The sequence below is a fragment of the Lissotriton helveticus genome, chromosome 1_1 (genome assembly GCF_964261635.1).
Source record: "Lissotriton helveticus chromosome 1_1, aLisHel1.1, whole genome shotgun sequence".
Classification (NCBI taxonomy): Eukaryota; Metazoa; Chordata; class Amphibia; order Caudata; family Salamandridae; genus Lissotriton; species Lissotriton helveticus.
In genome coordinates this window covers 431,075,753-431,090,978 of record NC_136057.1, presented here as the reverse complement: position 1 = coordinate 431,090,978, position 15,226 = coordinate 431,075,753, and the positions used below count along the sequence as shown (strand labels likewise).

At 45.7% G+C, this 15,226-nt stretch overlaps 1 protein-coding gene across 1 annotated transcript in view; it reads left to right on the top strand.

Annotated features, from left to right (window-relative positions):
- Positions 1-15,226, top strand: part of TTC38 (tetratricopeptide repeat domain 38) — a 620,299-nt gene that overhangs the window by 604,602 nt on the left and 471 nt on the right. The gene's annotated exons all lie outside the window — the stretch shown is intronic.

The window sequence follows — 15,226 nt, the reverse complement described above, 5'->3', positions numbered from 1 at the left end:
GGCTAATTGTCCATTATTCACTCTTGTTTCTTCTTCTTGTGGTTCCTTTCGGCGTTCCCCCGTTCCCTCCATTGGACTGTTTGATTGTCTTTTCGCACCCCTGGTGGCGTAGAGAGAGTGAGGTATGGAGATATAGAGAGTAGAGAAGCACAGGGTGTTTCAGGATAGGCGCTCTGTGTAGGGCTGCGGTGACCAGTCTCTGGGGTATCTTCCCCGGTCGCCCCCATATCGTTCAGGGTGGCTTGTGTGAGGACAGGTAGTTGTCCAGCGAGAGCCACATTTCGCTTTTCTTTCGTGAGTTTGGTAGGTTGTTGGTCGTTATGCTGTCAGCCCCCCGCAGGAATATGACCCAATTGAACCAGGCTTTAAAGGTGGCTTTCGCTGTGTCTTTCCAGTTATTCAATACCGTCTTGACCGCCGCTGTGAGCAGGAGGTCAATCAGGTCCCTGTCTTCTTCTGATGTTATGGATGGATCGGTGTATCCCAGGACCAGATAGTGGAAGTCAAGTGTTAGTGTGGCTCCTGTTACGTTATTGATTATTATGTTTATTGAGTCCCAGAATTTTCTGACCTTGGCGCAGTGGAAGAGGAGGTGAGCAAGATCCCCTTTTTGCTTATTGCAGTTCCAACAGGAATCGTTTTCTCGGATACCCATGGAGGCTAAGCGGGCTGGGGTCCAGTAGGCCTTGTGTAACAGCCAGAATTTTGTCTGGTCTAGGGTTGTTGTCACCTTCCTTCTTGATGTGGAGGACCAGAGGTCGGCCCTCTCTTTCTCGCTTAGCTCTCTACCCGCCGCTCTACCCCAGTGGTTCGTGATCTTGGTATTTAGTTTAGATGCCTTGGGGCACAGGGCTTTGTACAGGTGCGCCACTTGGTGTCCTATTCTGTTCAGGCTAGTGGTATATTGTAGTATTGAGGGTGTGAGTTTGTTTATGTCTGCTTTGGTGATTGCCACTCTGATCTTTAAGAAGTTGTACAGCTCTGCGCTGTGTAGCTTATGTTGTTCTTTGAGTGAATCAAAGGTTGTCTGCGTTCCTTTGTACTGCAGCTGGCTTACTGTGGTGATGCCGTGTCGGTACCATGTGTGCATGTCTAGTGTGCTGTTCCTGTATTTTATTCTAGGGTTGTGCCATAGGGATTCCAGTTGGGTGTTCCTAATACTAGTGTCTAGTAGCTTATCTATTCTTAGTAGGGCCACTCTTGTGTTCCTTAGGATTGGGTTGTGTTTGATTGCAGGGTGTTTGGTCGCCGTGAGCAGGGCTATGGGTTCCATGCCGCCTAACAGTCTCCTTTCTAATGAAAGCCAGGCCGGGGTGTAGTCGTTCTTCGGAGTGAGCCAGTGCAAGCCTTGTTTTGCTATGCAAGCTGTTTGAAATATTTTGAAATTCGTTATGTTAAGACCTCCTAATGTCTTGGGGAGTCTGAGTTTTTGAAGGCTAATTCTGGGTTTCTTCCCCCTCCATAGGAATGTGTTAAGCAGCTTGTCCAGCTTTTTATGGAAGTCTGCTGTGTTGGTCAATGGTAACATGTTGAGCATGTAGTTAACCATTGGGGTGACTATCATCTTGATGGTCTCCACCCTCCCCCACCATGTGGTGAATTTGGGAGACCATCCTACAAGCTTCTCTCTTATTTTGTTTAATATTGCTTGTTCATTCTGGTCTAGTGTGGTGCGCAGGTCCCTTTCGAAGAGGAGGCCCAGGTATTTGATGGCTTTCTTCTGCCAGGTCAGTCCTGAGGACCTTAGCGTTGTTCTGTTGGTGTGGATGTTCAGTGGTTTACATTCAGATTTTTCTCTGTTTAGTTTGTATCCTGACACCTGAGCGTATTGTTCTATAGTGTCCATCATAGCCTTGATGGACGTCGTCAGCGTATGCTGCGAGCTTGAAGGTCTCTCCCTCTATAGGTATACCCTTTATGTCTGGGTTTGCTCGTATCATGTTGAGTAGGGGTTCTATTGCTAGCAGGAAGAGGGCCGGCGAGAGCGGGCATCCCTGTCTGGTCCCTCGCTTTAGGTCTAGCAGCTCTGACGTGCCTCCGTTTACTACCACTCGAGCCTTGGGTTCGTTATATAGGGCCATTACCATCTTCCTGTAGTTGGGGCCTAATCCGAATTTTTGCATGCATTGGTCCAGGTACGGCCATGACACCCTGTCAAAAGCTTTTTCTGCATCCAGGGCAATCATGACCGCCGCGTTATTGCTTTTAGCTGCGTGGTTGATTATGTGGCAGAGCAGTTTTGTGTTGTCGTGGGACTTTCTATTTTTCAGGTATCCCACCTGCGCGCAGTGTATGAGAGTGGGTAGGTATGTGTTGAGTCTAGTTGCTAGGATCTTGGCGTAGATTTTGCAGTCTACATTTGTGAGTGAGATAGGCCTGTAGTTTTTGGGGTGTTGTGTGTCCTTGCCTTCCTTTGGGATTACGATAATATTTGCTTCCGTTATCGATTGGGTCAAGCGCCCGTTGTGTACACAGCTTGTGAACACTGATGTCATCGCGGGTCTGAGTATGGTGATATAATGTTTGTAGAACTTGGCTGTGAACCCGTCTGGCCCTGGTCCTTTGCTGTCTTTAAGGCTTTTGACTGGTCTTTCTATCTCCTCGCTAGTTATTTTTGAGTCAAGCCTCTCCCTTTGGGCTTCGGTCAGTTCTGGTGTTGTGATGTGTTTCAGGAGTTCTCTACCCCCATCATCGCTTAGTGTGTCGTCTTTTTTGTAAAGCTGCGCATAGAAGTCCCTGAAGGTGTTGAGTATTCCTTTGTTCGTCGTCTGCGATCTGTTCGCACTGGCCTTAACGGCTGCTATCGTGTGTTGCCTCTGTTTGCCCTTGAGGTAGGATGCAAGTGCCTTCCCTGCCCTATTGGCGGTGCATAGATTGATTGCTTTGTATTTGTTGATCCAGGTCCCTGCCCTCTCGCTAAGGATCTTGTTCAGTTCATATTTTTTCTTTGTTAGGGTCGTGAGGGTGTTCCTGTCTTCTTAGTTGGCTATGTGTCCTGTTTCTAGTTTTTTGATTTCCCTCTCTAGGCCATTTATCTTTTTGCCTCTTTCCCTGTTCTGTCTCCCTTTGATACTGATTATTGTTCCTCGTATTGTGGCTTTCAGTGCATCCCACAGGGTCCCCCTGTCCATGTCTGGGCTGTCATTGTTTGTGAGGTACTCTTTTATGGCTAACTCTATCTCAGCACTGTTGTTTATGTTTTTGAGTAGGTCGTCGTCAAATCTCCACCTGCGTGTCGGACGTTCATTGTGTTTGCCCGTCAGTGTGAGGCAGATGTGGGAGTGGTCTGAGATGGTCCTTGGGCCAATCTCTGTGTGATCTATGAGGTGGGTGTGTGTGTTTGACATGAAGATATAGTCAATTCTGCTGTAGGAGTTGTGCGGGGGCGAGTAGAAAGTGTACTCTCTCCCATCTGGGTTTTGTAGTCTCCATGGGATCTCCGAGTTGTAGTTTTGTGCATAGGTTCTGTAGGATGTTCCCTCTCTGTGTTGTCTGGCCATTTTTTTGGGCGTGTCTGTCTAGGGCTGGGTCTAGTATCTGATTCATATCTCCGGCTACTATCAGAAGTTCCCCTAGTGGGAGTGTTCCCAGTTCTTTCCCAGTCTGTTCCCAGAATGCCTTGTCTTCGGTGTTGGGGCCATAGATAGTTGCCACGTGTATAGGTTCCTCCCCCGGAGCAGACTGGTGACTAGTAACCTGCCCTCTGTGTCCGTCTGCGACTTTACTAGTGCGAGTTTTGACTTTTTGCTGAGTATTGTGATCACCCCATTCTTTTTGTTTCTTGCCGGTGATCCTATTACCTGACCTATCCAGCTGGCTTTTAGGCGGTCTATGTCTCCTTCCTCTAGTCTTGTCTCCTGCAGGACATAGATGTCGCTTTTGAGCTTGGCCAGGTAATCTAGGATCTTCCTCCTCTTCACTGGGTGGTTGAGGCCCTTTACGTTCAGGGACACTACCTTAATGTCTGTCGTTAGATTATGGTGTGTGTCGTGCGTCATCTTTCGTTCTGTCTACACTGGCGTGTTGTCTGGTTGCGTTTTGATCGTCTTCTTATCTTAGGCCTACGTTTGTCCTTGTGTGTTGTTCGTTGACTATCTTTACTCCTGTGCTTAGAGTTCCAGTGTACATTCCCTAGAGATAGGTGATAGATGTAGAAAGATAGGAAAAGAGAAGAGAGTAGTATCAACCCATTTGTGTTCTCCCCGCACCCCCTCCCACCTCCTTGCCCTCCTCCCCTCCCTCCCCCCCTTACTTGCATATTGGGTGTGCGACAACAAAGTTCCTTTGCTCCGCGTCGTCCTGAGGTCATGTTGCTGGTTCCTTATTCCTCCTTCCTTATTCCTGCGACCCACCTAGCTTTAATGGACATTAAGCAGGCAATTTCTAATGAAATGTAAGCATCATGTGGTATCGCTCTGTCATTTACAGACCGCAAATTTTCCATTAAAATAGCCACTAAATATGCACAGACATATGGTTTTACTGATAAATCTATATTACTTACAAATAATAATGTGTGTAAATCGGGTTTTAGTGAATGTTCATCATTTGTGCAAATAGTGTCTTGATTTGTTTTGATCCTATTAAAATCTTTATATTTGAGACATGTATGCTTTAGATACACATGCGTTGCATACTCCTGCCATCTAGTGTTGGGTTCGGATGTTTGCAAGTTGTTTTCCTTCGAAGATGTCTTTCCAGTCACAAGGTAAGGTGACTCCTCCTTTCGGTGATAGCGTGCATGGACATCTGATCGATTGTTAGATTGGGTTTTTTTTCCGCCATCGGGTTCGGACATGTAGTGCTGCGCTCCAGTTCAAAATTGTTCTTTGTGTTCCCCTCGGTACGCAATCCACTCTACCCTCAACTTTCTTGTTTCTGTACGTGTTTCCCTGTTCTCCTCGTATCGAATATCTCGACAAATTCTCCGTATTTGATCGAAAACCTCGTGGGCGGCCGTCGGGCCTAGCCGTGTCGGTCCAGCCTTCTGCCAATGGAAAGGACTCCATTCCAATTGTCCTGGGAGCCACGCCAAGTACCCTCACACAGACCTACATCAAGTTTGTAACTTGTGCCTCTCCCCGGAGCACAAGGAGGAAGACTGCGACGCTTGCAAATTGTTTCGGTCCAAGAAGACTCCACGCGAATGTCGGGCTCGACGACGAGAGATGCAATGTCAAAGCATCTAACGCACTCCGGATATCTTCAAGCAAGATTCCGAATGAGTAAATCGAAGTATCCGCCCTAGAAGAAGAGGCCTTCTCAGTTCCAGAGTCCAAGCTCAAGATCAATCTGGAGTAAGAAGATGTGTCTCCCGGACAAGGTGCTGTGAGTACCGAAGACCCCATGCCCCCTAAACCCTCTTCCAAAACTCATAAGGCTACGAAACCACATCTGCCTTCTGGCCAAGGTCAGCACTGAGACAATGTTTCTGAAGCCCCGCCTCTCGGTAAAGCACTAAAACAAACCGTCAAGCCTTCCGGCTCGGGTCCAAGTCGACCAAATTAACATTTGGATCTGAAACTATCAGGCTCCAAGGACAAACCTAGTTCAGAGCCGAAACCCTCTGCTTAGAAACAAAAAAACATGCTTCAGAGCTGAAACACTCTGCTTTGAAACAAAAGCACGGTTCAGAGCGTAAACCTTTTACTACCAAAGTCGATTGTGATGCCGAAATCTAAGGACAGTGTCTCCGAGCCTCCAGAACCAATGTTAGACGTTCTTAAGGCCAAATTGGATCCTAAACAGAAAAAGATTTATATTAATCCTGATAATTGACATATTTCTGCTAAAACACCAGCAAAGCACAAGCTTCCTTCAGAGGACACTGCCAGTAAGACTCCTCTAAAGAAGAAGGAGGACATGGTTACCAGCCCTGTTTATCCTGCCCCACAGCCCTCGCCGCCTCCACCATCTTCTCAACTGTTAATAATTAAAGATCCCTTACACAACACCTCAGGGATCTCCACATACAGATCCAGATGGGAATCATGGTGATGATGGTACTCATTTGCCTGTAGACCCATGGAACGATTACACCATTGACTCTCCAGCGAACAATGACCCAGACCTTTGCCCTCCAAAGCCATCACCACCAGACGATAATATGGCTTACCAACAGCTCATTGCTAGAGCAGCAGAGTATCATGGGGTGGCCTTACATAAAGAGACAATAACAGGACTTTTTTATTTGAATCACTTGAAGCCACACACAGATCAAGTCAAACACTCCCTATGCTTAAAGGCATGCAGATGATCTCTTTAAAGAACCGGTACTAACACGTATTTTATCTCCAAGAGTAGATACAAAATATATACCCTCACCATCAGATCCTGTGTTTATCAAAGGACAATTACCTCTTGAATCCCTAGTAGTGACCAATGCTCGCAAAAGAGCTAACTCACAAACCTCTGGGGATGTACTTCCCTCAGATAAAGAATCAAAACGTATACATGGCTTAGGAAAATGAGTGGCTGTTCAAGCCGCTGACTACTGGTTCATCACAAACACACAGGGCCTACTAGTTAGGTACGAAGGGCACACTGGGATGAGATGGAGCAGCTGATCCAATATCTCCCAGTCAATCACAAAACTAAGGCACAGCAGGTAGTTGAAAAGGAAAATTAATCTCGAACTCCTAATTCAGATGGGCTTTAGATGCAGCTGACATCCCAGCTAGGGTGATCAATACCAGCATTCTCATCAGAAAGCATGCATGGCTTAGGATCTCGGGGTTTAACCCTGAAGTTCAACAGTCCATTTTGAACACCCCCTTCGACAAGGAACACCTGTTTGGTCCTGTAGTTGACCAGTCCTTAGAAAAGATGAAAAAGGACACCAAAGTGGCAAAGTCTATGAATGCCAGTCCCCATTCAATAGAGGCTCCTTTTGCCACTCATTTTACAGAGCAGGGTCCAAAACAACATCCTCTGACCCTAATGCTTCCTCTTATAAAGGCAACATTCAGGCCTTTCCCTCTAGAGGTTTCTGTAGAGGATGATATAGAGGAAACAATTCCAAAGGTAAGGGTAAAGGCACCACACCGTGTAACACCCCTTCCCCTAATAAACCGTGACTTGCCAATACTTCCCCTGATCACTTACCACCTGGTGGGGGAAGACTTCAACAGTTTTTCCCTATTTAGTAAACTAGAACAACCGACTAATGGGTGCTCAACCTTATCCAACATGGTTATTGCCTAGAGCTCACCTCCAATCCACCAAACATTCCACCTTGCGTTCACAAACGTTCATCAAACCTTTTACAGTTACTCAAACAAGAGGTGTAATCTCATTTAGAAAAAGGAGCCATAGAATTAGTTCCAATTCAATGCCAAGGTTCAGGGGTTTACACTTTTTATTTTCTAATCCCCAAAAAGGATGGCTCCTTAAGACCAATTTTGGATCTCGGAGAGTTAAACCAGTACATACTGTCAGAACATTTCCATATGGTAACACTTCAACAGGTTCTTCCGCTTCTACAGCAAGGTAATTTTATGTCCACACTGGACTTAAAAGATGCCTATTTTCACATTCCCACTCATCCAGTCCTTTGCAAATATCTCAGATTTGTGATAGCAGGCAAGCACTATCAGTTCAAAGTTCTCCCATTCGGAGTAACTACTGCTCCCAGAGTGTTTACAACATGTCTAGCAGTAGTGGCAGCTCATCTCAGAAGACAACAAATTCATGTATTTCCGTACCTAGATGACTGGTTCATCAAAGCCAGCACACACCAAAAGTGTCAAGAACACACTCCCACCACACTACACCTACTCCACCAATTGGGTTTCACGGTCAACATTCAAAAGTCTCACCTACAGCCTTCACAATCTTATCTAGTAGCCACTCTTAACACTCACACGACTCTAGCCTCCCCCAATGCAGCCAGATTTTGAAATATCTAAACTCTATTGCTACAGGTCGAAACCTTGCCAGCCAGGACTTTCATGCATATACTAAGAATGATGGCGTCATGCATTGCAATAGTGCCTCATGCAAGACTACACATGCGTCCATTACAAGAATGCTTAGCGCGTCAGTGGGATCAGTCACAGGCTCAAATAACAGATTTGGGACAAGATGTACAACGCATTTTTGCATGCGCAAACGGGTTTGCGACCCATTTGCGCATGCGAAAATACCTAAGGGCCATGTACAAACCCTAATCAGCGAATCACAATTTATTTGATACTCGCTTTTAGGAAGGGGCGTTTCAAGAGTGTCCCTTCCTAATGGCGAGTCTGAGCCCTATGTATGACTGTTTTGCGACCGCAATTGCAGTCGCAAAACAGTCGCAATTTACCACCCACTTCAAGTGGTTGGTAAAGCATTCACAAACACTTCCTCTTGGGAATGCATGGGAACATATGTTTTAAGGGCAGACAGTGGTCTCAAGGACCACTGCCTGCCCTTAAAAAATGAAACTAAAACATTTTTCTTTTTTTATGCATCCAGTTTTCCTGCATTTAGAAGCAGTCCCAGACGTGAGGGTCTGCTGAGCCCAGCAGGCCACCATCCCTGGGAGGGCCAGCCATTCCCAATGGGGTCGCAAATTGCGAGTGGCTCATTTATATTCATGAGCGACTCATTTTGCGACCCCATTGGGAATCACTTACAGAGTCTCTGACACTGTTGTACATTTGCGACTCGCAATTTTTCGCAATTTGTGAGTCGCAAAAGCAAATTGTCATACATCTGGCCCCTAGCGTTGGTGGACAGCTGCACCCATTGCTCTCTGCAGTGGTGGAACACACACATTTTATCAAAAGGGCGGCCTTTCATCTACCCTGTTCCACAAGTCGTGCTAACAGCAGACGCATCTCTCACTGGTTTGGGTGTACATCCTATCATTACACAATTCAGTGTCTCTGGGACGACAAACACAAATGTCTCCATATCAACTATCAAGAGCTTTTAGCAGTATTTCTAGCACTGAAAGATTTTCAGTCTCATCTCACAGGCAAAGTTGTACTAGTCCGCACGGACAAACTGACGGTTGTGTACTATGTACAAAAACAGGGGGAGGGGGACACTGTCTCTGTCACACCTGTCTCAGACGATTTGGAAATGGGCAGTCCATCACAATATTCACCTTCAGGCAGAATACCTCCCAGGAGTGAACAATCAGATTGCCGACCTCCTCAGCAGAAAGAGACAACATATACACGAGTGAGAACTTCCTTCCCAAGTTCTCCTTCCGTACTGTCAACAATGTGGATACCCGCAAATAGATCTGTTCGCCACAGTAGACATCGCACAATGCCCAAACTTCACCTCCAGCTTCCCACACCCTCTATCCGAAGGCAATGCTCTATTGATGAATTGGTCAGAGATATTTGCCTATGCTTTTCCGCCTCTCCCACTCCTTCCGTTTGTGGTTCGAAAACTCTGGAAAACATCACTCACACTGATTTTGGTAGCTCCCACATGGGCCTGTCAACCGTGGTACACCACTGTGTTAGAACTCTCAGTAGTTCCACATCAAAAGCTACATCACAACTCCAGTCTCCTCACTCAGAATCATGGAGAAATCAAGCATCCAAATCTAAATGAGCTCAACTTAGCGATTTGGCTCCTGAAGTCATAGAGTTTGGATATTTAAATTTGCCACCAGACTGAATGACTATTTTGAAAGAAGACCTACTACCAGAACTTGCTGTGCAGCAAAATGGAAACGATTTGTTGTCTACTGTGATAACAACAAAATTCTACCTCTAGATGCTTTGGTTCAGGACATTGGCTGTTACCTTCTGCACCTACAGCATTGTGGGCTAACTTGCACATCTATTCAGTTACACCTTGCAGCGGTAGCTGCCTATTTACAAAACAGACAGCATTTGTCTTAGTTCAAAGTTCTTGTCATTAAAACCTTTATGGAGGTCTTAAAGAGAGTCCTACCACCAAGAATTCCCCCGGGACCAGTGTGGAAGCTTACTGTTGTACTTAAAAGACTTATGGGTCCACCCTTTGAACCACTACACAAGTGTCTTTTACATTTATTTTCTCTCATAAAAGGTTGCATTCCTCACTGCAGTCACTTCATTAACCACATTGGTGCTAAGGCAATTCCCGCTGGGTGCTGAAATTCAGATTTTCCCTTGTTCATGACAAGGTCAGCTCGTCATAAGCACAGCTCCAGTACACTGCATGACGAGCTGACCTTGTTATTAGCATGGAAGGGGCTAAGGAGAGTTGGTGAGCTACAGGCTATAACCTTCGAAGAACCCATCTTTCTACTCCATAAAGATAGGGTAGTTCTTCGTTCCAATCCCAGATTCCTTCCCAAAGTGGTTCCTGCTTTCCATATTAACCAATCAGTTAAGTTACCTGTGTTCTTTCCTCAAACTGATTCCGTAGCAGAACGGGCTGTTTACACAGTTAATGTCACAAGAGCTTTATTGTATTATATTGACAGAGCAAAAGATTTTCGTATAACAAAGCAACTGTTTGTTTCATTTACACCACCTCACAAAGGCAATCTTATTTGTAAATCCGGAATTTCAAGATGGATTGCATTAAAACTTGCTACACAAATGCTAAAAGACCTTTATCTATACCCCCTAAAGCACATTCCACTCTCAAAATAAGGGCATCTATGACCTTCTTAGGTAAGATCCCTATAAATGACATCTGTAAAGCAGCAACATGGTCTAAACCACACACATTTACCAAACACTATTGTGTGGATGTATTAGCACGCCAATAAGCCAATGTAGAACAAGCAGTGCTAAAAACACTTTTTCTGACAACTGCAACATCTACTGGTTAGCCACTGCTTTGGGAGAATACTGCTATATAATCTATGCAAAGCATGTGTATCTACAACACAAATGCCTCGAACGGATTATGTTACTTACCCTTTAAGCATCTGTTCTTGGCATATAGAGCTGTAGATTCACATGTGCCCTCCCACCTCCCCGCACATCTGTAGTTGTTGCAGTTCTCATTAATTACATTATTTACGCATGGACATCTCTTTACTACATACATTCCATTCTCACCCTCTTGCAGGAAAACAATCTAACAATGGAGTTGATGCCCATGCACACTATTACCGAAAGGAGGAGTCACCTTACATCATGACTGGAAAGACTTCTTTGAAAGAAAACAACGTACAAATTTCCGGACCCAACACTAGATGGCAGGAATATGCAAAGCATGTGAATCTACAACTCTGCATGCCAAGAACAGATGCTTTCTGGGTAAGCAACATGATCCCTTCTATCACATTTCAGAATTACAAAAAACGGCTTCATTTTTGCATTCCTAACTGGTGAATGTGTTCAGTTCATGTACAGGTATTTACATTTTTATATCCTACAGCCTTTCCTTTCATACTCCTGTACTCCAGCAAGATTGTCACATAATTTACTTTACTTTTCTTTCTCTGATTGCAAAGTGAGAGGAATTTGTAAACACCGATCCCCATGTTAAAAAAAAATCCGCAGTTTTTCAAGAGACATAGCCTAACATTTGACCTATGTTTTAGAAGTGCAGGAACAGTGTCAAGATAAATACAGAATTTAAAGTCAACTTTATTTATTGCTTGGACTTTCGCAACCCACCATAAATCATCTCTGTTAGAACTGGGGGTCTCTAGTTGGCAGAGGTAATTACCTTTGACCAAATAGGGACCCCTACTTCTAGTCAGGGTAGAGAGATACACACTGCAGATAACCCCTGCTCACCCCTTAGGTAGCGTGGCACGAGCAGACAGGCCTATCCCCAAGGCAATGCGTAAGGTAGTTGCACTTAACACACACATAATAACTTCAGTATACACCACAAACTGACACCACACAGGTAAGTATATCAAAAAAAAATATCTTTATCTAGTTTTAGACAGTTCACCAAAGGTAAGGCAGTTACACACAAATTGCTTAACTCTTCTTTATATTGGCACTTTGTTAGGAAGTTATCTAGGGAACTTATCCCAGTCTCAGTCTTCAGTTTAGCAAAGCACTTGCAGGAAGATAGCTGTAATCGATAATGCTTAGAGACAAAGACCAAAAATGCTGTAGCTAGCGCTGTTCACGAAGCGCTTTTAGCGGAATTACACCCGGAGCCTCTTTAAGCAGGAAATCACCCCCCTTCGGCCCCCGCCGGTCCCGCAAGCTCTCCGCCTGCCCTTGACAATCCAACGGGCGGCGGGGAGCTAAAATACCTGACAGGCGCGGGGACGGCAGGCCGGGGATACTCTCACGGCTCCCTGGGTGTGTCACGATGTGGACGGGAAGACGGCAGGCCGGGGAAGGTTCTTACGGCTCCCTCGGCGTCTTTGCGGCGATGCTCTTGTGTCGCTGACCAATCCGGGCGCGGCTCCGTCGGCGAGCCCCTCGTGACGCCACGGCATTGCTCTCGAACCAGCCAATCAGCTTGCAACCTACAAGCAAGCCTCCCGCAGCCCGCCAATGACAGTGCGGCGCCGCGAAAGTGCTTCTCGCTGCCAGCCAATCCTTGCGCGGCGTTGCTGAAGGGGGCTCACCACTTTGAGCCAATCAGGGCTCCGATCCTTCGGTTTTCCTTCAGCGACCCCGGCACGGGACGGCAAGATTTCCGGGATGATTCAGGCCCCGGGCAGCGGTGGTGTAAGCGGCACGGCGATTTCTGAATGGGCAAAAGGCCGGCAGAGAGCTTGTGAAGCCACCAACTCTTTTTAGGGGCTAGGCCACGAGGGGAGGCACAACGATCCTCCGATCTTCTACACTGATGTGCCGATGAGCACACCTGTCAGCTGGCACGGCCTGCAGTGGAAAACTCACGCACCAAGTAGTCAATGGAGCACGATCTCCACAGCGTCTTGCAGTTTCTGGGGGAACCTTTTGACCCTGGGTTCCAGGACAGGAGGCCAGCTCTTCTCAGGCCCTTGAAGATTCTTGTAGACACAGCACACAGCAAAGTCTTGAGGTCAAGCAGGCAGGAGTCACAGCACACAGCAAAGTCCCCTTCTTCTCTCCTTCAGTTGAGCAGCAAAACCGGTCAGCCCCAGAGCACACAGCAAGGGCAGTCTTCCTAGTTTCTTCAGCGGTTCTTCTTCTGGCAGAGGTTCCTCTTGAATGTAGAATCTGAAAATCTGTTGTCAGGGGTCCTTCTCTTATACCCCTAAAAGTCTTTGAAGTCTTTGTGCAAGTGGGTCCTGAGCCCGGTCTGAACCAGTTCTGGGTGTTGCTGGGTCACTTTGTTTACTTGGCTTCTTCCTTCTTTTCAGAGTGAGGGGCAGAGTTGTCAGCCGCCCGGCAGGAGGTGGAGCCAGCATTGTGGCAGGCAGGCACAGCCCTATTCACTCCCAGGTGCTATCCCCTCCCACCACTCTAGTTGCAAATGCAGTCATTCAGCCAAGGGCTGACTCGGACAACCTCCTGGGGGCTCCCCAGCCCCTGTCACCCTCAAACTAGACAGTCAATCCACAAGCAGGCCAAGGCACACAGAAAGGTCAGACAAGAGAACAGCTCATTTCTAAAAGTGCTGTTCTCAAACACATAATTTAAAAACAACCTTTCCTAAAAGATGTGTTATTAAATTCTGAGTTCAGGGATATGAATCACTTATGTCCTATCTTGTTCCTATGGTAAGATAGGCTGGTAGCCATTGGGTCCAGCCCCCCATGTTAGTCTATGGAGCAAGATAACCTTGCAGCAGTGATCACACAAAATGGCTGCTGTTCACTACCAGAGCATGTTACCTGCACTAGTACATGCTCTACCTTTCGTATACACTGTACCCTGCCCAAGGGGGTGCCTTGAGCCTTCCATAGGGGTGACCAATGTGCACAAAAAGGGAAGGGTTAGGCCTAGTCAGTGGGGACACTGACCAGGAGGACATGGCAGTTCACTGACTGCACACAGGCACTGCGGTGGCAGGTCTGAGACAGCATTTTAGGGCTACTCATGTGGGTGGCACAATCAGCGCTGCAGGCCCACTAGTAGCATCTGTCATCACCAGCCCTGGCACACCCAGTGCACTTTACTAGGGACTTGGTAATACAAATAGGCCAATCATGTATATCTAATCAATATCACAATTTCCATAGGGAGCACTTACACTCTGGCACTGATCAGCAGTGGCAGAGTGTCCAAAGCATCTAAACCAGCAAAAACGAAATCCAGCACAGCATCAAAAATACAGGAGGCAGAGGCAAAAAGATAGGGGAAAACCACGCCAAGGGTGTCAGGTCTACAATCTCCCCTCTCACAGTTTGCAAAAAGCTAGTGTAGACCGATCCAAGGCAGGGGAAATGTTATCCCTGTATCTTATTTATTCTATTACTTTTGTGTTGCTCTGCCCACATTCTCCACCAAAACTGATGGCATTATCGTATAGATGATCTAGAAATAAAGCATCTGCGCAGGATCGGGGTGATGGAGTTCTGAAGGATGTATCTGGAAATGTGTCACAAAATAGATTAGGATTGACGTTAAATAAAATAGTATAGTCAGATAAATAAACCTTCTTGAGCAAGATAAAGATAGCAACCATGAAGGGTTATTAAATAATTGAGGTTATTAACAAGAGCAAAATGTGATTTATCGTATCTCATATATGGGGAATTAACATAACGTTCAGTCAAATGCAGAATGAGATGACTTAAAGCCTCTCTCAATAGCACTAGTCTGCTGCCTAAGAGAAAGTCTGAACAAGTACAGCTCACCTCCAGAATTCCTCTTTTATAGTAAAATACACAGTAAAAATCACACAATTTATATAAGGTGAGCAAAATGATACCTAGGCTCAGAAATCACAATTCAGAATAAAATGTAGCAATACATATCACCATCCCCTGAATGAACAATAATTAGCCCTTTCTTTGCCGTTATGTTATTGTATGCAACAGTACAAATCTTGGTGTGTGTAAAACGATGAGAAACTTAATAAATAAATAGGCCCTCTGAGCTTGAGGCCGTAAGAACTGGAATAACTTTGAACAACAGCATTTTAGAGGAAAACTATCACTACCACCTACATAGAACAACATTATTTATTATAAGAAAATCACAGTACACATTACTTCTAATGTTTCTGTGCACTTTTTGCTGCGAGTGCAGACAGTAAGAAGGAAAACATTATCACGATTTTAAATCCAAAATAGAATTTGGGCCTAGTTCAAGCCTTATTTAGCCAATCCCAGGAAAAACAATTCTGTAGTGTCCTATAATCTCTTGCATATGTACCTCATTCAGGTTACTAAACAGTCATTATTTAGTTGAATCTACTCTATCACCTTCAA